This window comes from Centroberyx gerrardi, chromosome 2, assembly GCF_048128805.1.
Source record: "Centroberyx gerrardi isolate f3 chromosome 2, fCenGer3.hap1.cur.20231027, whole genome shotgun sequence".
Classification (NCBI taxonomy): Eukaryota; Metazoa; Chordata; class Actinopteri; order Beryciformes; family Berycidae; genus Centroberyx; species Centroberyx gerrardi.
In genome coordinates, this window is record NC_135998.1 from 32,247,934 (window position 1) to 32,256,755 (window position 8,822).

Consider the following 8,822-nt stretch of genomic DNA (forward strand, 5'->3'; position numbering starts at 1 on the left):
TCCCATGTCCTACTCTGAGCTAGTGTTTTTAGTTATAACCAAACTTTTAGCGCAATTCCTTGAAGTAATCCTGAGATGCTTGATAACTACAGGCCCAGAGCTAAAAACTGCAGATGTTGATCGGTATGTTTTTAGCACTGAATACACTCGGTTTATTCACTCGAATAATCAATAGTGTCATTCCTTCCAACTAATGCTTGTGTGTGTTTTTATTTGTAGTAATGTTGGTCTTTTAGAATGTTCAAAAGGGCCATTATATAATATACACTGTGTTGGAAATTTCCTCCAAAGTGTTTGGAGAAACGTCAAGATTTGACATGAAATACTGCCATTTTATGCCTTTGTACTACTTGTATATTAGCTTCTCTCAGTGTGCTTTTTCTGCTATTCTATGAAGTAATTCTTAGAATGTAAATGTTTGCTCTCAATTTGTTTTATGCTTTTTGATATACAATATACTCTCACCGGCCACTTCATTAGGTACACCTTACTAATACTGGGTAGGTATCAGCTTTCAGCTCAGTGTCAACCAGCTACCAAAGTGACCTCAAGGTTGGACGTGTTGCATTCTGAGATGCTTTTCTGCTCACCACAGTTGTAAAGAGGTTATCTGAGTTACTGTTGCCTTTCTATCAGCTCGAACCAGTCTGGCCATTCTCCTCTGACCTCTGCCATCAACAAGGCATTTTCGCCCAGAGAACTGCCACTCACTGGATATTTTCTCTTTTTCGGACCATTCTCTGTAAACCCTAGAGATGGTTGTGCGTGAAAATCCCAGTAGATCAGCAGTTTCTGAATTACTCAAACCAGCCAACCATGCCACGTTCAAAGTCACTTAAATCACCTTTCTTCCCCATTCTGATGCTTAGTTTGAACTTCAGCAGATCATCTTGACCATGTCTACATGCCTAAATGCATTGAGATGCTGCCACGTGATTGGCTGATTAGATATTTGTGTTAACAAGCAGTTGAACAGATGTACCTAATGAAGTGGCCGGTGAGTGTATATATACAGTATATATAGTATGTACTGCTATTGGTACTGCTTTTACCTACGTAGTGCCTGATTCTGTTGGCCAAATAATAAACACTGCTGCTTGAATGTATGAATCAAATTACCTCATTACTATTAATTGCTCATAACTGCTACACTGCCATTCATTGAATGACAATCTGAAATTGAGTAAACATTTGAGTAAACTTAAACTCGAAAGAATCGTATAGCCTCAGTAACTACGTGTGATTATAATTCTATTAGACAAGCAAAGAAAGGATAGAAAAGTTTCAATACACTCTTGGTCAAGATGCCAGGAATTGTATTACAGCAACCGCAGTGTGTTGTTTCATCCTGGTAACAAGTCTTCAACCCCGCATCCTGCCATATAGGAGCTCAGGTCATGATACTGACAATGACAGTGCCAAGCCACCCTTCAGTCAACGATGATACATTACTAATGCTTATTTAAGAATATGTCAAGGTACATAACAAAAGCATAACAGTAATTAAAGCTTGTGAGGCCTTACCATGCCCCAATGCCACTGAGGTCCTGAACCACACATTTGGCACAGCAGATAGCTATGCTGACATCATTGGTTAGAGGTTCTGTAAGGAAAAAGGAAATGTATTTTAAAGGAATACAATTGCAGTTTTGTGTAGACTGCTAAAATCTACAGGAAATAAAATGAGTTAGTGCTTTGAACGAGCAGGGACTACTTTCCCTGTTTCTGTAGGAAATGAAGGTGGTGGGCGATGGGAGACTATAGCTGAAAATCAATCACGTGAAATTGTTCCAAAAATAACCTGTGGTTACATCAGCTGTACTGAGTTAATGATAATTCATTTTTAAAATGTATTAATCTAGAGGCCATATAATAAAACTCACTAACAGGTTTTTATTAAAAGGTCAGTCAAAGTCAAAGAGACAGATAATTGCATATGATCTTTAAAGGGGAAATAGGAACAATTTTTACTGCCCTATAGCACAAAATTACCATAATATATCTGCGGGGGTTGATAGGGTTTTTTATCAATACCAATTGCTTCCCCTTTAGTGCTCCTTATATAGGCCTAACCCAGAAGAAGTTCAATAAACATTGGTGTAGCTACGTCATACAATGTACCATTTGCTTTGAATGTCAGCCAATTTCAACAAACATGTTGAAACAGTGGAGTTTTTCACCTTTTGCCCACCATGACTCAGGGATATTGTGGTTAATCTTTGAACAGTTTGTTTTAGGATAGCCAACTCATTAGGTAAATTTAATTAACGACTTATCAAAGCAGGTACTGCTGGTTAGCTCGCTGGTGCTCGTGCACACAGCTGTCATCTCTATAGCAACATGACATTATAAGGTTTACATCCGGCAAAAAAACATGAATAAGCTATCCAATTCTATGTCTATGTGCTTGACACACCTACCAAATTGGCTTTGCAAGTTTGTTGTGCTATCACCATAGTAACCGCCTCTATGGATCATGGATATTGTTTTGGTTGGTACAGTTTTAAACACGGAAGCAACAGAAAAAAACACGATTTGGCATTAACGAGGTTGAAACATTTGTAACCGAGGATCATTACGGCAACCTTGAGTTTCGTTTTCTGATCTCGGAGACTCAAGGGATTCTCTGCTGTGTAATATGGCTGCTATCGCCAAAGTTAAAATCCCTATGAGTCTGGTGGCTGGAGAATCTGCATCAAAAGCGCTTACGGAACCGGATGTCTCAACTCTATGGGTTGAAACTTGTGGCCACACCCCAATCAGTGATGTCACAACAGGTATTTTGCCATTGACATGATACTAAACACCTGCTTTGAGTTTTATGCACTATGTGTTTTAGTGCTAATTTACTTTTCATGAAACTTCAAAATGTATATCAGGGTCCTGAACTCACAATCTTGTGATCCACAGACCTGTGCTTAACCACTCCACCAACTTCCACCGTATGGCTCAGAGTGAGGAAATAAAACAAAGGGACAAGTGATAGGTCATAAGTGATAGTCCCATTAATCAATTACTACCTCCTTTAATCAATTTAAACATGGCTTTACAGACATCATTCTCATCTCATCAACACTGGGGGATAAAATTAGGATAGATAAGGGGGACAGGGGTCCAGCACTCATGGCTGCACCCATCTGAAGAGAGAGGAAAAATAAGTAAATAAATAAAATAATAATATAACTAAATAATACTAGCCAATAATAATGATATAAGTAAATGAATAAATGAATAATTGGCCAGATCCAGCCCGCCTTGCTCCCCCAAGACAGCAGCGCACACCCCAGCATGAAATCCCCAGCCTCCCAGTACACCAAGTAAGTTCACCAAGTTAAAATCACCAAGTATTAAAATTCTATCGGATTTAGGCATGAATGGAGAATTCCTGGATGAAATCATGGTTCAGTTAAGGGGGTCTGTAGACTAAGACACATACAGTAGCAAGGGAGCCTTACCATTTACCAGGAAACTAAGTGATTCAAAGGTGGGAAAAGTGCCATTAGAGATAGGGGAACATTTTATGTGATTTTTGTGAATAATAGCTACCCCGCCACCACAACCAGATAGCCTGGGTTGATGGAAATGAGTAAAACCTGGGGGTGTAGCTTCAATCAATGGAGTAGAATCACCTAGACTCAACCAAGTTTCAGTAGTCATAAAAAAAATCAAAATTAATTAAATTAAAAAGACTTATTAGAGAGAGACCTAACAATCAAGAGTCCAAACCTGACAACTGGGTCAGAGGTGGGAGTATAAGCTGATGGCTGACGAGGAATATGAATCAGGTTATTTACATTGGCAGCTGTTGGTTTTATCGCACAGGAAGCTGCTCTGAGTCTATGGAACGAAACAATAGTATTGATGGGGAATATGGGTAATGAGGACATTGGCTGGGAAGTCCAGCATGTCTATTTGGGTGAAGACCATCATGTTTGAGTAAAAAAGGCCTTGCCCAGAACAGGTCAAACTTATTAATAGAAGGGAGCCCAATGGAGGCACAGTGGCCCTTTAGCCATGAATGAAGTCCAAACAGTCTTGACCATCTCTCTATACCTCTTCGGTGAGTGGGGAGGGGGCCTGAGATGAGGATTTGCTTTCCAAGAAGAGCAGTAATTAGTGTTTGGAAGTCCTAAGACCTCTGACTGTTGTACTTTAATGTCATTGGTGCCCACATGGATGATGATGTTGGAGTTGGACAGGATGTGGGGTAGCCTGCGGTGAATGTTCTGCACCCGTGCAGCAGGAAAACAGTGGCCTTTGTAAAAGCCTGAGGAAGGAGGCAGCTGAACATCCCAGACCATGAAGCTGCCAATCACCAGAGTGGATGTAGTTGAGTCCAATTGGGTCTGGGAGTGAAGTGGGAGAGGAGAATGGTGTGAGGGATGAGGGGGTCTGGACTGGGAAGGGCAAGGGGAGGCAGGGCAAGGGGAGGCAGGGTGGGTGGGATGGGAGGTTGGTGCCGGCCCGTTGGAATGCTGGGGGGGGGGGTCTGGCTGACGAGAGGGACAGGAGAAGGGGAGAGAGGTGGAGTGCTGCGTACACTGTCCATCTTGATAATCCAGTGCATGGAAACGGTTGGTAAGCTGTATGCTTGGTGGAGAGGACAGAAGAGATCCTGGGAGACCCCACCGTCGCGGGTCTCCCAGGATGCCCAGCAACAAGCTGCCAAGCAGAAGACCGGGGGGTGGAATTAGTGGGGAGACCAGGGTGGGCTGAGAAGGGAAGGGAAATGGGGGATGTCTGGGTAGCAGTGGTGGTAGTAATAGGTGGCTCCTGAATTGGCAAAGTGGTGGTGAAAAGTCCTGAGTAAACTGGGCCCAGACCAGCAGCACCAGTTAAAACCATATTAAAATTGTCCTGCAGTCTGAACTGTTCCTTAAGACTTTATTGCATTACTGGAGTGTTTTGACATCATCATAGCATCAATGGGCCTCATTCACGAAACTTTTCTTAAATTGTTCTTACTTTTGTTCTTAAGAAACATGCCTACGCAAAACCAACGTGGGATTCATGAAGCATGCGCAGAGTCTCGATTTTTGCGTATTCCAGGTGTATCTGATGATGAATGCCACTTGTTCCTTAATTGGATGCGCGTGCCTGTTGATGCTGATTAGCATAGGTAGACGCCCTGGCAACTCCATAAAAGGCCTGCTGTCTGAAGGGTCGTGCGCAAATGGAAAGCATTACTGGAGTGGTGGAGAATGGCAAACAGACCCAAGAAGAAAAATTCAAACTCTGAAATAGAAGTGCTGTTGTCGGGAGTGAGAGAAAAAAATATATATACTTTTTAAAAGTGTAAGCGGTGGAGTGACAGCAACTGAGAAAGAAAACATGGCAAGAAATTACTGATGCTGTCAATGCTGCAACATCAGAAACACACACCTTGAATTAAATTAAAAAGAAACCGTTTGACTTACAGTTTGAATCTAAAAAGTGAGGGCGATAGTCTAACTCCAAATAGATGCAGTTTATTAGCTCCAGGCGGACGGCAGGGCGCTGCCAAAATGTTTGGGGAAATAATATGGAGACTGTGCTGTCAGGTGTCCAGTCATCAGCGGAGTTGGACACTGGTTTAATTCAAGCAGCATCTCCATCTGATGGTAAGCTCAGACTTTAGGCTTTATAATAATATTGCTGGTTTTGACTGTAGCTCTTGACAGGAGCTTTCTTCCTGCGGTGTCCAAACTCATCACAGCCTTCCAGCTCAGTATGCTGCGCTCGCTCTGTGGCGGAGCGAGTGCACGTATGATAATTATATGATCGCTGCTGAGGGGTCTGAAGGTTTATCAGGTGTGTTATTAGCACTGTGGTCAAGGCAGAACCTCTATCACCTAGAGACAAACTAGTTAGTCTTGAGACTCTGGTTAATTTAACTTCCATTCAGTCCAATATGCGCCGTGCGTCTCCAGCAGCACGAGTCGTGGCTCCCTCCTGGACAGGGGAAACCACATGTAGGAGGTTTAGGTTGGCGTCACAAATTAATTGAATGTTTATGGTGTGTTATTGTTTGTGATTTAAATAGGGGAAAGCGTTTGGAGACGGTGCTTTGATGTGCACAGTCTATTACTCCTGTGGTAAGATAAGATAGAACTTTATTGATCAATAAATAATATAATACTATAAAATGATAATATACGATACTAATTAATCACTTTAATCACTCATGTTTCCAATTGAATAGAATTGCCTATGAATTTGTTCATATCGGCCTAGCTTTGTTAATATGGTTATTATCACCAGGCTTACAAATGGCCTGAAACACATTTTGTTGTTGATATGAGGTCTGGGACTGCTTTAATAGATTTTGCTTAAAGAATAATGCATTTTAAGCAGAAACCACTTCATGCGTAATGCCCCACGCATGTTTCCAAACACATGTAGATTTTGATCGTACCAAAGAACAAATTCAGGTAAGAAAAAAAATGATGAATGCCGAAATGTTCGTGGAAACGTTCGTAAGTACGCTTTAAGATCAAATCTGATCGTACGCACGTTTCGTGAATGAGGCCCATTGTTTTGCCTGGACTTGTTCTTCAGGTATTCAGTGCGTTCTTCCATCTCCGAAACTTTGTTCACCAGATATTTAATCGATTTATGGTGCAGTATTTCAGTATCATGTATCTCACCGACACGGCGCTCAACCTGTTCCAGTCTGTCACTCGTTTTTTCTAGATCAAGGCGTAATTCTGTCGTCTGTTGCATAATTGTCTTAATGTCTTTTTCAGTCTCGGCTCGAAATTCTTGGAAATCCATCCTGAAATCCTTGATCTCTTTCGAGAGCGAGTCCTTCATTTCAAATCATCAGGCGTTTTATTTCTCCCACTTCAGCCATTTGGGTGGGATGGGTGCCGCCAATTGTTTGTTTGTGCGTTTCTTACTTGTTGATATAGTTGTCTTTTCCGTCGTTGCACCTGATCGTAAGTTCATCCCCCGACACAGGTTAAGACGTGAAGGCAAATGGAGATAAGTCAAAGCACCATTTCTTTTCTTTTTTTGTTATCTTGCGGGGTTGGAGAGACACACAGCTTTCACGCTGCCGCCATTACCGGAACTGGAAGCAATGTCTTCCTCAATTCCTCAACCACATCCCTCCACCTCCCATTCCCCATTTTCTCTACAAGTACACTACATAGTCTATAATAGCCAAACAGAATATTGAGCCCACTCTCACAGAGAATTCTAGAGTCATGGGTAGATCCAGGCCAGATGGCACCAACATCAAGAATCACATAATCACAAAAACCACTTGGCTGTTAATGCAATAGTAATGCTTACAATTGATGTATGCATCCTCATCCATGTGGGGTGATGATTTTGATATGGGTGCAGTTAATGACACCAACAACTTGTTTTTGAAGAATTTGTGTTGTCAATAAACTTTTGTATGACATGAGGTGCCGTACAAGTGCACACAGGGTTTGACGGATTGTCCTACTGATAGCAGATTTGGTAGACACTGTTGCATTTTTCCTTTGGCCAAGAAGCGTAAAGTGGCGATTACTTTCATCTCTGCTGAGAGAGCATAAGATCGTTCCATAGATGGTGAGGTGGCATTCGTCACATAACAAATACCATTCCTGTCTAACTGGTATCTTTTGATTAAATTGACATTATCTAGTGTTTGCAGAACTGTCCTCCTCCCCCTAAATGTGCGTGCAGCCATCTTCTGTTAGTTAAGGTTAGGACTCTTAAATAGACAGCGACATAGGAGTACTTTTATGTTCTAGTAATGCTGATAACTTGCTCTTACTCCTATGCATAAAAGTAGGACCAAATTTGCCTCACGCTGTGAATTTTTGGCCAATTAGGACCAATTTTCTACTCTGACACACTTGATAACTACGGGCCTTGGTCTAATGTTGTGAACCTGTTTTCCAAGCACAGTCAAGTAGGTTTACCACATTGCAAAAAGTTGTCTTGAGACTCTTCAATCCCTCTGCATTGCATTAGCATAGCATTCTTATGAAAGATTAGAAATATTATGAGATATAAAATTATTTCTCTAGTTTTCTGTATCATAACGACTAAAACAGCTACTAACAGACACACAACACGACCATAGCCTATTGCCACCTTGTGGACACTTTAGCTCTTTGAGTAGCTTGTAATTTACCCCTTTGACTAAATACAATGTTTCTAAAACAATAGTTAAATTAACCAGTGGATTTTGAGTTAAATACTATGCCTATCTGCATAATGAGACCTTACTCATTGTGAGTTTTTGGCAATTCTTTACTATAAATAGCCTATGCCTATATCTTGCACTCAGGGGCATCATGCAAGCCAAAATTCTGGGGGGGCACAATTAGAGCGGGGGGGCATGGGGGTCCTTCCCCAGAAAAAAAAAGAAAATAATGACGCAATTTTCTGCAATTTGACATAGGTATATATTCAAAGACTTTGGGGGGATTATTTTAAAACTTCACTAAATCAGTTTTTGTAGCTCAGTAATCTCCCACTTTATATTAGGGTAAATACTGTATATTTATTTAGAGATTTTCATGTCAATTATTTGTGCTGTTATGGTTATTGAAAATGACACTCACTTATTCACTCACTTCTACACTAGCTTCACACTGCTGCCACTTTTCTTGAAAAAGAGCTAAATCTTGTCTGCTTCACCCAAAAATTTTAAGGGGCATAAATTCACATAAAAAGACTATATCCACAATGCAAATTAATTTAGAGAACATAGATAATAAAGCCACAGATGAAAGGAACCTGCCAACATGGTAATAGCTGTATTTTCAAACACAATGCATAGGAAGCAGCATGAGTACAGATGAGACTGTGCTGACATCACATAGCAGTGTCTGCTCCAT